The sequence below is a fragment of the Lissotriton vulgaris genome, chromosome 8 (assembly GCF_964263255.1).
Source record: "Lissotriton vulgaris chromosome 8, aLisVul1.2, whole genome shotgun sequence".
NCBI lineage: Eukaryota > Metazoa > Chordata > Amphibia > Caudata > Salamandridae > Lissotriton > Lissotriton vulgaris.
In genome coordinates, this window is record NC_141696.1 from 584,434,374 (window position 1) to 584,453,107 (window position 18,734).

Below are 18,734 nucleotides of genomic sequence, written 5' to 3' on the forward strand. Positions count from 1 at the left end.
ACCAGGAAGACCGTCACCCAGGCCCTCGTCACCAGCCGACTGGACTACGGCAACGCCCTCTACGCCGGTACCACCGCCAAGCTCCAGAAGAGACTCCAGCGGATCCAGAACGCCACAGCCAGACTCATCCTCGAGATCCCACGAACCAGCCACATCTCCGGACATCTGAGAGACCTCCACTGGCTCCCCGTCAACAAAAGAATCACCTTCCGCCTCCTCACCCACGCACACAAGGCCCTACACGACCAAGGCCCGAGCTACCTCAACAGACGAGTCAACTTCTACGCTCCCAAACGCCACCTCCAATCAGCCAACCACGCCCTCGCCGCCGTCCCCCGCATCCGAAGAGTGACTACAGGAGGAAGGTCCTTCTCCCTCCCGACCGACCTGCGCCTGACCCAAGACCACCTCTCCTTCAGGAAGAAGCTGAAGACCTGGCTGTTCGAGCAGTAGCGGCACCCCCCTCCCCCCCAGCGCCTTGAGACCCTACGGGTATGTAGCGCGCTTTATAAGTGTCACTGATTGATTGATTGATTGATTTGATGGCTCTGATGAGTTGGTGGTATGCTGTCATGGCGTTGTTGTAGGTGGTCTGATCTTCTGCGGTTTAGCTGTTTCTCCATAGCTTTCCGAGACGTCTGCAGGTGAGTCTGGATTCTTGGAGGTCAGTGGTGAAACAGGTGGCCTTCCTGGGATGCTGTCTGTCTGGACGTGGGAGGGAGGTGAGCTTGTCTGCGCAGTTGGTGATCCATCTGTGTAGTTTTTTGGGTGCAGAATTTGTGTTGGCTAAGGTGGGAGGGGGATCTTGGTTGAGGGTGGATTTGAGAGCTCCTCAGTGACCTTGCTCCAGTTCCTTCACGGAGGGCATGTTGTAGGTTTGTGAGCGGTGGCCTGTTGAAAGAGAAGTGTATGCAGTGGTGGTCCATCCAGGGGGGTTGCCTGGGGTGGCTGAAATGGATGTTGTTGCCACCTGCAAAGATGGGGTTGAGGGTGTATCCTACCTTGTGGGTGGAAGTAGTGATGATCTGTTTCAGACCGATATTGGCAAGGCCGTCCAGGAGCGTGGCGGAGTTGGGGGGGTTGCCCCTCTTTCTTGCTGACACCAAAAGAATACCCGGGGAAGCTCTCAAAGGGGGATTGAAAGGAGGATGTATTTTTATTATAACAGAGCACAAATATACGTATAGGCTTCTTTGTTACAAGTCTCTTCATTATCTGAGGGACCGGCGTGGAATTGGAAAACAAGGAATCCGGGAGGGAAGTTGGGGATAAGGAATGGAAAAGCACAGGTCACAATTCAGAAAACCTAATCCAGGATTCCCGCAGAGAAACGCTACTTATAATTGGAGTACTGAGCAATAATTAAAAACAATATATAACAAAAAAAAGATACCCGTGTAAATTCCAAGTACACATCAAAAGTCAAAAATTACCATAAAGGGGCGTGGCTAGCAGCCGATGATGGCGGCAGCAAACTAGAGAGGCTCCCGTAGCGCGGCGGCTTCCCGCATCAATCCGCATGCCTATCCGCTCAACGACCAACCCAGAAGGGGTGTCCCGGGTCCAGTGACCGAACGACGGCTGCAGGAGAAATTTGGGAGCGTTTACGCCCCGGGAACAGGAGGAAGGACCTACTCCAGCTAATCTCAGAAGTGCGGCCTGGTGGCACGAGTGCACCCGCGGTGGCTGAGTTGAGTTCTATCCGGGCGGAAGTGGAACATCGCCGGCGCGGCCAAACGGAAGTGCCCGCAGAGGCCACAGATCGACGCTAGCGGAACCTCGGACTGGCGGGTCCCTCTCGATCACTCAACTTCTGGCTCTAACTCTCCGGCATCAAGGCGGCGCAGTGGATAACGGCGGCGATTACTACAACTGAAGTTCGAAAGTTACTGCGTAGTCGCCGCCATCTTGCATCTTATCTGCCAGTGCTGATACGGACTCACTGCCGAAGGGGCTGAAACGCCATTAGGGACGTACAAACTATACCTGGCGTGTCTATCTTCCAGGACGACTTGGCGCCACTGGACACAGGCGGCCCGACTACCCATCTACCGAAAGTGCCCCGACGCCGAGCCAAAATGGCGGGGAAGGGACCCCGACAACCCGCCGCTCAGGCGAAGCTCGACAAATTCGCCTATGACAAACAGACACTTCCCCAGTCCGAGCAGCGCAAATCTCTGGGCAAAGGCACGGACAGTGACGGAGCTAAGAAGGCCACCCTGGAAGATGTCTTACACGCCCTGGCGCAGGTTCAGGCAACGGTAGGCGCGACTGCTACCGAGGTGACCCTGATACGAGCGGACCTCCAGAAGATGAGTGAAAGAGTAAAACAGGTGGAGGTGGTAGCCAAATCGCTGGTGGAAGATGTCTCCGACCTACAGGTAGCAATGGAAAAGTTGCAGGCTGATAATAAACTCCTGAAAGACAAACTGGATGATCACGAGGGACGCTCCAGGTGGAACAACGTCCGCATTTTGGGGGTCCCGGAATCTGAAACTAAAGGGGCCATGGACTTGTACGTGGAGGATTTGATCAAAAATCAGCTGGCCCCCAAGGGGCTCTCCAACTTCTTCACAGTAGAACGAGCCCATAGGGTACCCGGAGGAACACCTAAGCCGGGGGCCCTCCCACGCCCGATCCTGGCGAGACTTTTCAACTTCAGGGATCGTGACACGATCCTACAGGCGGCCAGGGTGGCACCACCTATCCAGATCCAAAACTCGCGCATATCCTTTTTTCCGGATTACACAGCGGAGGTCACGAGAAGGAGGAGAACCTTTCTGGAGGTAAAGAAGACGCTACGCGAACAGGAATTGCCGTACTCAATGCTGTACCCGGCCCGGCTACGAGTGGTGGCCGACAAGAAGGTCTGGATTTTTGACTCTCCTGAGTCGGCAAGAGACTGGCTGGAGGGATGGCGCACAATGGATCGCACGTCTGGCCGACAACGCAGCAGGCCCCAGAACGACAGCCGGCCCGGCTCACAGACTTCGGCCGGACGGAGCGCGAGTGCATCGCCAACGCAAGACCTATCCGGGGCTGCCGGGGGCAAATGAGGTCAGCAGGCCGAGAGCCACTTAGACTTTGACTTCTTCCCACATTGGTTGCTCAACTACGTCGTTATTGGACGCCGGCCTGGACATCCCGAGGGCAGCAAGGGGGCCGCCTGCTTTGGGGGACACTCTCCCCCGACGTGCAAGTACTCTGTTTGTGGGATGGATTAAGCGCTCTGCTAAGTTGGGGTGGCGGGCAGTTGTAGGTCCGTTAAGCAGGGAGGCAGGGTGGGAAGGGGTGGGGGGGTTTGTTCTTTTTCATGGGAATTTCACTAAGTCGATCAGGAACTGTACAGTATGTTGCTATTAGAATGGTGTTATTGCAGGTGCGATTGATTCCTTCTGGACGTTTCGTGTGTTGTGTGATTGAAGATGGCGGACGAACAACTTAATGCCGCGGGGCTGGATGGTGGGCGGACTAATGGCCCCGCCCTTCGAATACTTTCCTGGAATGTGCGGGGCCTAGGGGACAAGGTGAAACGTGGCCTAGTTCTAACTGAGCTAAAGCGACATAAACCACAAATAGCACTTTTGCAAGAAACTCATTTGGTGGGCGGGGCTGCCAAGGCCTTAGACAGGAGGGGGTATAGGATGATCGTACATTCAGAATTTTCATCGGGTTCACGGGGCACGGGTATCCTGCTTAAAAAATCCTCACACTTTATTCCACTGAGTACGAAAGCCGATAATCAGGGATGCTTTGCGGCAGTGGTGGGGCAGTGGGACGGTCGTCCGTTGACAGTGGTTTCGGTGTATGTTCCGCCGTCCCTTCATTCAGTAATGCTTCCGGCCCTGGGTGATTTCTTGTTATCTCTACCGGACAGTGATGTGATCTTGGGAGGGGACTTCAATGCAGCTGCGGACCCGCAGCTTGACAGGTTTCTGGTAGCTGCCTTGCCGGGGGGACCCTCCCGGTTTCAGCGGTTCCTAGAGGCACTGGGACTGATAGATATTTGGCGTCATGTTCACCCTCTGGTCAGACAATACACGTTCCTCTCCGCAGTCCATAACAGTCTCTCCCGCATTGATTACTTTTTGGCGTTGGGGGAGGGGATACAGCGAGTAGACACAGTAGACATACACCCCCGTGGCATTTCAGATCACTCTCCGTTAACTCTCACCATTTCCACCCAGACAAAGTCGCGTAGGCGCATATACCCTATTCAGGCCTCATACCTTAAAGTCCCGAAAATCAGGAAGACTCTTCAGAGGGCCACGGAGCAATATTTTTTTGAGAACGAATCGACTGTGGCGTCCGCCGAGGTTCTCTGGGAGGCCTACAAAATCAGTGCTAAGGGGGCAGGCTATAAGCTCCATAACGGCGCATAGGAAGGAACAAGCAGCTGAACACTCCACACTTGAGCTCCAACTGTGCACAGCCACTACCACACACGAGGCTGACCCTACAGAGGACACAGCCCACAATCTTGCACTCCAGCAGCGACTGTACACAGACCATACACGCCTCACAGTACAGGGATATATCACTGAGACACAGAACCGGGTGTACGATGTAGGCGACAAGGCGGGAAAGATGTTAGCCTGGCTTGATAAGAGAGGGGGTAGCTCCAGAGGGATTCTGCAGGTGAAGGATGGGAATGGTGTGATGCTGACTGACCCCGAACAGGTAGTGGAGGCATTGGCTGCCCACTTCGAAAAGGTGTATACTCCCGAAAGGGAGGTGACCGCGATTATGGCCCAGTGTGCACTGAGCGGCATAGATATCCCGATACTACAACCGGAGGCTATGGCCGACCTAGATGCGGCTTTGACCACTGACGAACTGCGGATAGCCATAGGGGCGCTCAAACCGGGAAAAGCCCTCGGTCCAAACGGCATTCCGATCGAATGGTACCAAGCGCGCTCGGAGGACCTTTGTCCTTATCTACTTAAAATGTATGAAGAATGCCGCGAGAGGGGGCAGCTCCCATTGGACCAGCGAACGGCCACGATCGTGGCTATACCAAAGCCCGGTAAGCCTCAGGAGGAATGCTCATCTTACCGCCCCATCTCCCTACTGAATGCAGAAAGTAAAATCTTGGCGAAGCTCCTGGCCAACCGACTGCTGGCTCACCTGCCTGATCTTATCCACCCAGATCAATCGGGATTCATGCCCCATAGAAACACTGAGCTTAATCTTCGTAGGGTTCATGGGGTGATGGCGAGGGCAGACCAAATCAGTGATAGTGCAGTTATATTGGCCCTGGATGCGAAGATGGCTTTCGACCTGGTGGAGTGGGTCTACCTTTTCGAGGTACTGTCTCACATGGGCTTCAGCCCGAACTTCATATCTTGGATAAAGCTACTCTACGCGGCACCGGTGGCACACGTGGTTGCAAATGGCCACATTTTACGCACGTTTCTTCTCGGGAGGGGCACCCGGCAGGGATGCCCTCTGTCTCCCCTGCTCTTCGCGCTAACCCTGGAACCTCTGGCTAATCGCATACGACAAACTCCCTTGCTACAGGGAATACAATGGAAGGAGGGATGGGAAGACCGCTTGTCCCTCTATGCGGACGACATGCTGGTGTATCTAACGGATCCCGAGCGTGGAGTTCCAGCTCTATTGAATTTGTGCGACGAGCATGGCAAGGTTTCTGGTTACACCATAAATTGGAGCAAATCAGAGATGTACGTGCTAGCAGGTCAGACCCCGACGCTCGGACCAGACTGCCCTCTGAGACTGGCTGGTTCCTCTTTTTTTTTGTTGAAAAATCTTTATTGTCAGGATGGCAAGAGATATAATTACATAAACACATGTATATCACAATTGCTTACTATTAGTATTTATCATCGATAGAAATGGATAAAACATTGTACGTTTCAACCTATGGCAGTCGCTTCCTTAATTAGGACATGGAACAGTGAGGAGCAATTATCATACATAGATTGTGTCACTTTCTCATATCATTTCCACTTGTTACTTCGTGATCATCTCCCTTGTGGTATATTCAGTACTTTTTAACAAATTCAAGTTTGAAAAACGGGTAAACAATAAAACCCAACTAGTGTCATCACTCGGTGACGGATCATGTCCTATTACAGTCAGTCGCCAGCCATTGCACATGTTTAGCACTATATTAAAGAAGTTTTGCATTCCTACACCCTTTCGGTACACGCCAGATTTCAGCATGTAAACCCACACTTTCTAATCCTCGTCCTCCTCTGAGTCCGAGCCCTCGCCTTCTGGTAATGGTTCACATGGTTCACCCCTATATTTATTCCACGGTTTCCATACCTTATTCCATTTACGGGGGCATGCCCGCAGCACGTACACCGCCCTCTCCTTTACCATTAGGAGGTCCATATTCCTGATCCATCCAGCCACCGTAGGTAGTTCCGGGGCACCCCATTTTTGTGCAATGTCTCGCTTGGCCACTGTCACAGCCAACGTGACCCATATCTGGCCATACCTGTCCAGGTAAGTAGGGTCCCAAATGTTCAGTAGGCATTTACGGGGTTCAGGCAGAATCGACAGTTCAATGGCCTGGGATACAGTGCGCATAATTTGCTTCCAGACGTCCTGGATTTGAGGGTATTCCCATAGCGTGTGTAGCAGAGTTCCTTCCTCCCCGCATCCCCTGAGGCAGTATGGATGTGGTGCCCTCTGTATTTTATGGAGAAGTGTTCTGGTGTAATAAGTGCGGTGTAAAATCTTTAGCTGCACTAATCGGAACCTGGCCGATATGCCTACCTCCCTTGGGGATGCAAGCGCCTCATTCCACTCTGTATCATCCATGTCGCCTAGTTCCCCAATCCATTTCTCTTTAAGTTTCTGCGTGGGGTCTGGCAGGTTGTTTACCAGTTTTTTATACGTGAGAGAGGTTGCCTTTTGCTCCATAAAGTCTGTCAGTAGTCTGTCCTCCAGTGGTGACGAGTCTGGGAGTGTGGTGTCAGGTGGAATTGCCTGTAGTAGGGCGTGTCGGATTTGCACATATCTGAATGTTTCAGTGGGGCCCAAGCCATATTGTTGTTGGAGTTGTGAAAAGGTAATTACCGTGTCATTGTCCCAAAGGTCCCCCACCACCGAAATTCCTATGGTGTCCCATTGCGCGAACCCTTTACAGGACCTTAAGTTGCCCAGTGCTTTAGCGTCCCACAACGGCGTTAGTCTGGTGATTTTCCCCTTCCAGCCCAGCCGAGATTGTGCAGTGTGCCATAATGACGCCGTGTGAAACGTCGGACCGAGTAGGGTTTTAACTTGTGAGTAGTTATACAGCACTGATAGCATACCGTCCGTCCCCAGCTGTGACTAATCCGCCTTGTATGCGGGGTTACCCCGCGGGATCCAGTGATTAATTATTTTAAGTTGGGACGCCCAATAATATAATTGGAGATTAGGTAATGCAATCCCCCCTTCATACCAGCTTTTCACTAATTTGTCATGCACTATTCGAGCTGGGCCGTTGCTCCACAGCAAGCTGGATATTAGTGCAGCGACTCATTTGAAGTATCGCGGGCTTACCATATATGGGGAATTCTCAAGCACATATAGAAACCTCGGGAGAGCCATCATTTTGTACAGCGCCGCCCGCCCAAGTAGGGTCAGCGGCAGTGTAGCCCAGTATTTAACGTCCGCACGTAGGCGCGCCAGAGGCGGCAGCAAATTTTTGGTATAGAATTCCGTGGCATCAGCAGTAATGTATATTCCCAGATATTTAAAGGAGGTGGTCACTATCTTTAGGGGACAGTCGTCTCGCAATAGTGGGTCCGGGCCTTTGAGCACGTAGATTATTGATTTGGACCAATTCAGGGTGTACCCTGACGCCTTGCCATGCCCATCGCACAGAGCCAATAAGGCAGGGATCCCCTCGTTTGGATCGATCATGTATATCAGCATGTCGTCTGCATATAAGGAGACCTTATCTTCCCACTCTTCCTCCCAGGTGATGCCTCGAAACAGTGGTGTTGCTCTGAGCAGGATTGCCAACGGTTCAAGCACCAATGCAAAGAGAAGGGGCGATAGCGGGCACCCTTGTCTAGTACCGCGCCCCAGTGGGAAAGTTGGCGAAATGTGACAATTTGCAACCACCTGGGCAACCGGCGATGTATAAAGCAGTCGTACCCATGCAAGATATTTTGGGCCGAAGCCCATCCGGGTCATGACAGCAAACAGATATTCCCATTCTACCAGGTAGAACGCCATTTTGGCGTCTAGTGATAGGATTACAGCTTGTTTTGAAAGTAGGTGTGCCCGTGCCATTACCCCATGCACCCTCCTTAGCTTCATTGCTGTGCTCCTATGGGGCATGAAGCCCGACTGATCGGGGTGTATCAGGGTGTGTAGGTGCTGGGTCAGGCGACTGGGCAGGAGTTTCGCCAAAATCTTCGCTTCAATATTGAGCAAGGAAATGGGTCGGTAGGAGGTGTATTCAGTTGGTGGCTTGGCTGGTTTAGGAATGGCCACGATCGTGGCCGTGCGTTGGTCGAGTGGAAGCATCGCCCTCTTTACAATCTCAGTGTACATGTCCAACAGTGGTTTGGATAGCACGGTGGCTGTCGCTTTGTACCACTCTACTGGTATCCCGTTGGGCCCCAGTGCTTTGCCGGATTGTAACGCCTGTATCGCCAACTGGATTTCATTCTCCGTCAAGTCTATTTCTAGTTCCTGCTGTGAGTCTGGCGAAAGCACGGGGATTGTAATGTGCCCTAGAGAGGCCATTGCTTCCTGTTCCGTGACAGTTCGTACCGGGGTATATATCTCCTGATAGTGGCGTGCTAGGGTGTGCACTATGCGGTCTGGGTGTGTCTGTAGTTGGCCCTCATGATCGTATAATCTCTGTATCCCTTTGTTACTGCCGCCCCGCTTGTCTAACCAGGCCAGCATTCTCCCGGCCTTATCTCCCACGTCATATATTCTGTGTGCAGTGTTTGCTAAGTGCCCCTTAGTAATCGTTGTGAGGTGAGCCTGATGTTGCTGCTGTCGGAGGTGTAGCGCATGTGTGGTTTCGGGGGTGGGGTCTGACATGTGTGCGGTGTTTGCATTATGAAGTGCCAATTCCAAGTTCGCGAGTTCATTCCTGGAGTCTCTTTTGTGCCCTGTGATTGCCGCTATGGCTGCACCACATAGGACTGTTTTGTACGCCTCCCAGAGCACCGAGGGCGAGGAGACCGTTCCCATATTTTCATTAAAGTAGTGTGTCGTGGCCAGTTTAAGTTTCTTTCTGACTCCCGGGATCTGTAAATAATTGGGATATATTGGGTATAATCTGGCGCGCTTCTTCTCTCTGGTGGTAAGGTGGAGGGATATTGGGGAGTGATCAGATATGCCGCGGGGTAGAATTTCCAGCTTATCTACAGAGCCCAGTCCCACCCCTATAAAGAAGAAGAAGTCAATGCGGGAGAGGCTGTTATGTGTGGAGGAGTAGTGCGTGTATTGAGTTGCCACGGGGTTCAGCTGGCGCCAGACATCTGTGAGGCCCAGAGCGCTCAGGAAGCCAGGAAGCACAGCTGCCTCCCTCGGGCGGTCTCATATGGGAAAGGTATCCAGCAATGGGTCTGTTATAGCATTGAAGTCTCCCCCAATGATCACATCACCCTCTGGGAGATCAATGAGAAATTGTCCAAGTGCCGGCAATGCTGTAGAGTGCAGCGCCGGGGGGATGTACACGGACACCACATTGAGGGTCCTCCCTTCCCACTGGCCAGATAGCGCCGCAAAGCGTCCTTGATCGTCCACTTTGTGGCTATTGACTAGAAAGGATGATTTTTTCTTAAGGAGTATCCCAGTGCCCCTGGAACCCGTAGTGAATTCAGCGTGTACAGCCATGGAGTATCCGCGTCTATTTAGAGCCTTGCATGTAGCCCCCGCTAGATGTGTTTCCTGAAGTAGGACCAGCTCAGGCTTATGGCGTTTGATGGTTTGCAGTACCAAACCTCTTTTAATTTTATCTCCCAGTCCTCTGATGTTCCACGTAAGTAGACTTAATGGGGGTACCATTGCCATCACAGTGGCGCCCTCAGTGGGTGCAATTCGTTCTTGTTGTGCCATCTGGAGTCATGACCAGTAATACTGAAGTGTGGCAGTGTGGTGTATCCCTTAAGCAATGGCGTGTGCCGGTGTACCAGGAGTGGATGGCCAGCAGTGCGACTGTGTCCCGCATATAAGTAGTGATGACTAGTAACAATAACTGTAACAGTACAACTTTTCCCCCCCACCCCCTCCCTGCTCCCCTGCTCCACGGACGAAGTCCCGCCCGCATCCCCAACTTGGCAGAGTGCTTAAACCCATCCCTCTCTATCTTACTTGCTCGTGGGGTTGGTGAGTCCCCTACAGGCACCGGCCAATGCCCGCCCTACTCAGCTCCACCAGCTTCGAAGTCCCAGCGGCTGCAGGCATGTTGTTCATATGCAGCAATACTAATCAAACCCTTACAGGCCGACCTGAATCGAGTGGATCCCTCTCAAGATCAGAGTCCAGCCCCGTGGCTCCTTCTTCGGGTGTGTGGCTATTGGACTGGCGTTCCGTCGGCCCTTCGTTGCGTTGGTTCCTGCGGTCTCTGAGCTGGCGTTGGGGTTGGCCCACCTGTCGCCATCCATCAAGCCATTCTCGTGCCACCTCCGGCGTGTCAAAAATCCACGTTTTTCCCTCGGCCACAATTCGCAATTTGGCGGGGAAGAGCATCGAGTAGGGCAGGCCCCTGTCAGGTAGCGTCTTTTTCACTTCAGTGAAGGATTTCCGGCGCCTGGCCACCTCCGCCGTGTAGCCCGGAAAGAACGCCAGAGTCGAGTTCTGAATTTTTACAGGCGGTGCAACCCTCGCTGCTTGCAAAATAGCGTCTCGATCTCTAAAGTTAAATAGTCTAGCCAGTACAGGCCGTGGCGTGGCACCCGGCTTGGCTGCCCCTCCAGGGACCCGGTGTGCCCTTTCAACCGAGAAAAAGTTGGACAGTCCTTTAGGTTGCAGCTTGGTCTTGATAAGATCTTCGATGTACAGATCCATGGCACCTTTCCCCTCCGTCTCCGGAATACCTAGGATGCGGACGTTGTTTCTCCGGGAGCGTCCTTCCTGATCATCCAGCTTTTCCTGGAGTTGCTTTGTGACTTTTTCCATACGCTCATCGCCACCTGTAGGTCCGAAGTATCCTCAATGAGTGATTTAGTAACCACCTCCACTTGCGACACCCTTTCTGACATCTTCTTAAAGTCCGCTCTTAGCAGATTAACTTCGGAGGAAATAGTACCCACTGTCGCTTGAACCTCGGTGAGGGTTTTCATAATATCTTCCAGGGTTACCTTTCCGGCCCCTTCTATATCTGGAGTTGCACCAGCGGATTGGCGTCCACTCCCCTGTGAGTGTCCACGTTGATTATAGGCAAATTTTTCAAGTTTCGATTGCGCCGGCGTGTTTTTTGCACCTTTGCCGGCCATGACGTTGTGCTTGTGAATACGCAGCCCGCCTTTCGCGGCGATTCCAGTGCTACTCATCAATGGGCCGCGTGGTCCCCTTGTCTGCAGGCTAAGCGTAGTCAGGTAGGTGCCCTATTGACTGCAGGGGTGTGATCAGCTGTTCATAAGGCCTTAGTAGTTCTCTGCCGGTGGCCGCATCTGCCAGGAGGCCAGTCTCAGTGCCAAGGTCTTGCCCCCTCGTTATTGTTGGATCGCTCCTCGCTGCGCCGCTGTGTTGTGTCACCAGCGGTCCCCGGGTAAGAAGCACCCTGTAGTTAGTGTCCGATTCCCACTGCGCCGCAGAGCAGCCGCGCCGTGGTGGAATTACTTGATCAGTCACGGTTCCTTACAGCAGGTCAGCCCCCACCACCGACGTCTCAGCAAGACAGTGTCTTTGTGTTGTAAGTCAGGGGTCTACGTTCGCTTTTGCGGTAGTCTTGGGCGCGAGTCCGATTTATGGCACTGCGGGTGGGCGGCAGGATCCCCGGCACACCCGGTCTTACCCCGCAGTTGGAGCGACACTCCTGATCGTCTGTGCAACCCAATATGGCGTCGCCGATGTCCAGGGACGTCTCCGCCGCCGACGGTGTTTGCTCTGCTTTCAAGTGATGTGCGGAGCCTGTTCCTCAAGCGGTAGTCTATCTCGCTTTCACCGGGCTCACACTGGGTACGTGGAGCTATGGAGCACTTCTTCTTTTCCGGAGTACTGTAGGGGCCGGGTGATGCTGCCGCTTCTCAGCCGATCCGGTCGGACTTCCGCCCGGATCCTTCAGTCACGCCAGGTTGGTGCTGCCACGTCGGCAGAGGCCCCAGAGGTCCGCCGCGGAACGGAGCACTTCCCAGCGCCCAATTTTCACTGGGGGCGGATCAGTGAGCGCCGCTCGGTTCCTCGAGCCGATGCCGCTCCTTCGGGCGGGCGTCAGTACGGATATGTGTGCGGATGTTGGTGCGGGCCGCTATGCCTCACGGAGCTCCCGTTTCAAGCTGCCGCCATGCTCGGCAGTTGGCCACGCCCCCGGCTGGTTCCTCTTGGGCATCCATGTCACGGGGGATCCACTTGAATACAAGAGACTGAACTTGGTACCACCGCTTGGGCGTCTCAAGCAGGACGCCAACTTCTGGGCAGGGGATGCCATTGACTATGCTGGGGAAAGCAGCGCTGTACAAAATGAAATCGCTGCCCCGTTTTCTGTACATCCTAGATAATACGCCATTCCCGGTAGCAGCGGGATACTTCAGGAAGGTCGCGGCGGTGGTTTCGGGGCTATTGTGGGGCAATCGACCGGCACGCATAGCTCAAGCTAAACTCTGTAGAGGCTGGTATGATGGGGGCATTGCACTTCCGAACTTGCACCTGTACTACTGGGCAGCACAACTTAGGCCCATTAATCAGTGGCTACACGCCCCACAGTCTGATCCGGCATTCCAGGCAGACAGGGCGCAGTTGGGCGTCAATAACATACTTGCCCCACTTTACGACCGGAGGAAGTTGAGACTGCTCACAGGACCCACTAAACTCACTGTGGAAACCTGGCACGCGGCGACAGCTGCGCTAGGATGGAAAGGGAAGATCACCAAACTCACCCCGCTCTGGGACGCACGCGCCTTGGGCAATTTGAGAAATAGCAAGGGATTTTCCCTCTGGTATTCCATCGGCATCTCCACTGTGGGGGACATGTGGGAGCAGGGGAATGTTATTTCATTCACCCGCCTGAGAGAAATATACGACCTGGGGCCGCACGAATCATACCGATACGTACAGATTCGCCATGCGGTGCTCTCGGCCATCCCCTCCGGATCGACTCTCCCTGAGTCCTCCCCGCTGGAGGATCGCCTCCTGACCGACTTCATGGTGGAGAGAGCAACTTCATTGACGTATCATAAGCTCCTAAACAATTCGCCAGATCCTCTGGCTCCCCTGAAGGAAAGGTGGGAACAGGAGATAGGCACCCTAGATGAGTACGAGTGGAATGAGGCTCTGGCTTCACCGAAAGAGGTGGGCATCTCGGCTAGGATGAGACTAGTCCAGCTCAAGGTCCTTCACAGGGTATACTACACGAGAACAATGCTGCACCGCATCCACAGAACACCACACCCATTTTGTTTGCGTGGCTGCGGGGAAGAGGGCACCTTCTTCCACACATTTTGGGACTGCCCACGCATACAAAATTATTGGCGACAGATACTGCGTACTGTGTCCCAGGTACTAGAGATTTCGGTTCTCCCAGAGCCAAGGCAGTGTCTCCTCAACGTATGGGAACCGACAGATCTGTCCCGCATGGTCGACTCTGGGTAACATTAGGGATGAGTATAGCGAAGCGGGATATTGCACAGCGCTGGGGGGCGGCAGACCTTCCCACAACGTCACAATGGTGCATGCATATGGACAGAACAATGGTAACTGAAAGGGCGGTGTATTTGAGTCGTGCCTGTCCAGGAAAGTGGAACAAGGTGTGGTCTCCATGGAAAGCATATCGAGGCGACATTTGCGATCCACTGCCAGAAGATGATCCGTTGGACTCGGATGACGAGGGGGGGATGTAGTGTAGGGGGGCGGTTGAGGTAGAGGGACCTTTTGGGTGGAAAGTGGGGGGGGGTGACAGTTCTTCCACGTTCTACATTAGTTCTTAGATAATACACGACACCTTATCCTGTCCTGGGGATCCTTCCTACAGCTATCCTGCAATGTTATTTATCAATGATCGCACAGTGATTTCCTGTTGTTCTTTTGGTTCCTTTTTTATTTTTCTTCAAAAAAACAAAAACGAAAACCTCATTTAATTTGTATTGAAACTTGGACTAATGACCTTCATTTATTTCTGTGGCGAGCCTTCATTACAGTGCTTTTCTACCACATGGACCCTATTTTTGCAAGGCTGTCATTGCTATTTCTTCTCATTTAGCGGCCGGCCCCTCTGGGTTGTAGGCGACTTGCTGTGTAATTGTGTGAAGGTACAATAAAGGTTTTCAAAAAAAATAAAATAAATAAAATTACCATAAAGAAACAACAAAACTTCAATGAAACAAGAAGGATCAAGTATTGCAAGATAATGAGAAGAGGTATCTAAAGGATAGCATTTACCCATGGTATCTGCTCGTTCAACCCTGAGACAGCTGTCTCAAGAATGAAAATCCGAAAGACTTCCCTTTTGCCTCTAAGGGCATCGATGTTCCCGTCCTTCAGTGAATGCGTTCAAGAATAAGCCATTTGAGATCCTCAACAGAGTATCTCAAGGCTTTCCAATGAGAGACCAGCGGGGCCCCCATGCGCGAGTTCCTGATACACGATTTGTGTTCAGAAAACTTGTCCGGAACTCCCTTCCAGTCTCCCCCACATAGCCCTTGGAGCAGGGGCAGAGCAGGAGATACACCACATTACTTGTCCTGCAATTAGTCATTTCTTTTAACTGGATTTTTCTCTTGCCCCATTCCAATTCAGGAGTCTTTGGTTCCTTCTTTGGAAACGCTGCAATTCCTTTTCAAATTTTTTAATCTGAATTCTCATTCAATGTTTTTTGCTGCACTGAGTGGTGGGGGTTGTCCTTACTTTGGGCTATAAACGTAGTTTCTGAACCACTACCTCATTGTCTTTGCCCGATTTATGTGGATGTATGTACTGTAGGTGTGTGAGTGCACCCTGCTTTGCACCTTATTGTGACCAGTTCTTTTACTTTTTGTCAGAATTTTGTTGCATTACTTATTAACTTTTGTTGCCCACAGATACGCTTTTCCTGCCCTGATTAATGATTGGGACTCTTTAATATCGTGTTGTCCTCGGATCTTGAGAGACCGTGCTAACCATTACATTGATGATATGCGCCCTGATGAAGGAATTCCCCATTTTGGCACTGTTACGAAACGCGCGTCGGCGCTTCTCTCGTTTGCCTGATGAAATGTGGTAGTTGATTGAGTTGGTATGGATGTAATGGTTTGAGAATGAGTCAGTGGTTGATAGAATGAGTGATTGATTTGGGTGCCATTTTTTATTGCTCTCTGTGTCCCTGGGCTGATGTTGCACTATTTGATATGTATTTATATGAAATGAAGTATGTATTGCTCTCTATTATTTAAACTTGATATATTTTTCTATGAAAATAAATAAGAGAATAAACACTTGAAAAATATTTAGCTGTTCTGTGGGCGCTTTCTATTTATTATTGTAATTTTTTTAGTCCTTTATACAATTGGGAACTCCCTTTTTCATGTTGTTCCATATGGATTGGTCGGGCGGCGCATGTTGCGTCGGAGGGGAACCCTCACCGGGGCGATGAGGTTGGTGATGGTAGTGGTGAACAAGGCTCGAGACCCAGGAGGTCCGTAGGCTAGGGTGACACGTAGGGTTGTTCTGGGGCTGATCTAGATGTGGTAATAGAGGTGTTCTGTGGGGGATGAGAGGTTGTTCATGCTAGAGGTTGTGAGTCAGAGAGATTTCTTGTGTGCGATGGCGAGTCCTCCTCCTGGATGGTTGGGGGCCCTTCCTCTGGATCTTGTATCCGTCAAAGATGGCTGGTGCGATATCGGGAGAGCAGGTGGGGTTGGTCCAGGTTTCTGTGAAGAAGGGAGTCGAGTGAGGTTCCGTGACGATCGTAAGTGATGTTTTTGACTCGCACGAATATGGTCGAGTCTGGTATCTATGAACCGCAAATGACGAGTTTAGTGGGTGTACGTGTTTTCGCTGTGCTAGCCTAAACCGTTCGTTTGTTTCGTGGGTTTCTTCATCCGAGCCCACGGGTTCCATCTTAGATACGGCATCCATTTTGTTTCTTCCCCTCAAGTAGCCAGCAAACGGACGCTGTCCGCTTCGCGACCCTGGGATTCCCAAACTCTTGCGGAAGACACGTTTCCTTTGAAAGTGTCTTTATGATGAGGGGGATGGCACTGTAAGGCAGATGGCCCCGCTCGAGGCTCATCTTGCCGTGCCGGTCTATTCTCTTAGTTGTGCATTCATTAGGCACGTCCCCTTTGATGCCTGCAGCTCGTGTTTCCCGATACCACCCCTTTTACACCCTTTTCGATCTTCTCACTGTTTCTGCCTTCCTCTGCACCTGTTTCTGTCCCTTCCTCGATTTGTTTACTGCTGATTGGAATGTACTAATGGTGGGGCGATGGGCTTTTACAGTTGGGAACTACCAAACGTTTCTGTACTTATGTCCCGGGCCCTGAATACATGTAAGCAACCCCTTATGGTCTTTACGATGGGAACCGAGTTGTAAACCTTTGTGTACTATGTTATCTTATGCATGAAAACTGTATATAAGGAGCGATCCACAGAGGCAAGTTGAAGCAGACTCCTCGAACCTACACGTGTTGTACTTCCTGTGACTTCTGTGTTCCCTGCAGTAATAAACCTCGAATCTTTGACGCCGAAGGAAGTGTCCCGTGTCTCTGTCATTTGTACGCCGGAACAGGTTACCCACAAAGGTTTTAGGTGTTATCCCTGGCACCGCTGGGTCTTAAGAAAACCCAGTCCTTCAGTTGGCGCCCAACGTGGGGCTGCATCAGTGGTACCGGTCCAAGCCCGACGATCGTGAGGAACTTCGTGTGAAATCTCCGAGGGAAGGTGCACCCCGCTTCATCGATCCTGTTGTCGAAACAAGTGGCCCGACGACTTTTCCCGCGAAGATCCCCGCCTCCTGACGGCTGCGACGGACTGCTGCCCTGACTGTAGACCTGTTTTGGCGCCTGGCGTAGACCTTGGTACAGCGAGACGATTGACGGGCCTTCCTGGTGACACCATTGATCTTTGAGTTAAGTATTTGTGGGTCGCTCCCAGAGTCCTTAGTTGTGGGTGCTTAGTTGTTGCATGGTTCCATTGCATTTGTGGTTCTTAGTACTTGGTTCTTTGTTGTGATATTTGACGTCTGCAGTCGCCAAAAACCGAGGGTTTTTGCTCTTTGCAGGGACATTGTTAATCCTATAACCCTTGACGATTGTGAAACTCGGTTAGTGTGCAAGATGCCTGGCCGTAGTACTTTGTTCAGTTGTTTTAGAAGTTGTGGTGCGGATTCCCGACTGGAGGACTCGTGTCCGATACCTCCGGTTGGAACTCCAACTTATGAGCTGTACAGTAAACATGGTTTAGGTCCAATTACATTCAATGAGTGTTGGGTTCGTTATACTAAAAAAGACGGTGTCCTTAGTTGGCCACCTCATGGTAGTTTTGAGACCCCGATTTTAGACAATCTTGAAGCTAAATTGTTTCAGAGAAAAGAAAGGCCGGCCATGTTTGATTCCTTTCGGTTGTGGCGTAAAGAAGCCAAACAGCGAGAAATCAAACAGATTAAACGTAATAAGAGAGAAGGAGTTGTTACCACGGTAAGAAACGCAGAGCAGTTCCAGCGAGATAAGGAGGAAAAGGAAAAGGAAGTTTTCCATAGATTGCAGCGTATGACTGTAGATAAGTGTTACCCCGCTTTACCGACGGGTACGGATAAGAAGGAGGAATCAGTAGAGGACCCCTTGTCGTCCTATCTCTTGAAGTCACCACCTCCGTACGCACAGGGTACCGTAGCTCCTGTGGTTCCTCCTGCCCCTGTTCCTCCACCTGCTCCTGCTCCTGTTCCACAACCTGTCCCCGTTCTTCAACCCGTTCCTGCACCTCTATCTACTCCCGTCCCTACTGCTCCTCCGCTTGTACTTCCTCATACTCCTGTTCCCGCTGCTCCTGCTGTTCTGGTTACTCCTGCTGTCTCTTCTGTTCCTGATACTTCTCTTGTTACCCCGTTGTGTTACTCTTCTTCTCCATCTGTTCGACGTCGTACCCCTTCTGTTGCTGCTAACTTCTTTAATTCTCTTGGACCTATTCTTGAGTCCGCTGGTTCGGACGGTCCTCAAAGACGAAGTCAGCTTCCCGGTAGTAGGGAACGTGACACACTGTATAATATGGCGATGGGTTGGATGAAATACCCCCTTAGAAATCCTCCACGTGTGGTGCTTGATACGTTTTGTCAATTCAACGTACCGACACAAAGGTTCGTGTTTGAAGAAATGTGTAAGGTTCTACGTGACCAAATATCGGCTGATGCATCTGACGATGTAATGACTGCTCTGACTAATCTTCAGCTTCAGTTTGCGAGCGGAATGTTGGTGGGCACCAATGTTCGACGTGCTGTCGAGCAGTTGTTGTCTTTTCGTCCTTCTATAATGCCTCGGGCATTGTTTTTAGAAGACATTGAGGGACCGCTTGCAGCGCCTGGTCAGTATCCCATGCGCGAAGTTCCACCAGTGTGGATGCCAGGTGATGCTACTCAAAATCCTGCAGTCTTGCCGCACTTTCAGAGAGTGTGGATACAT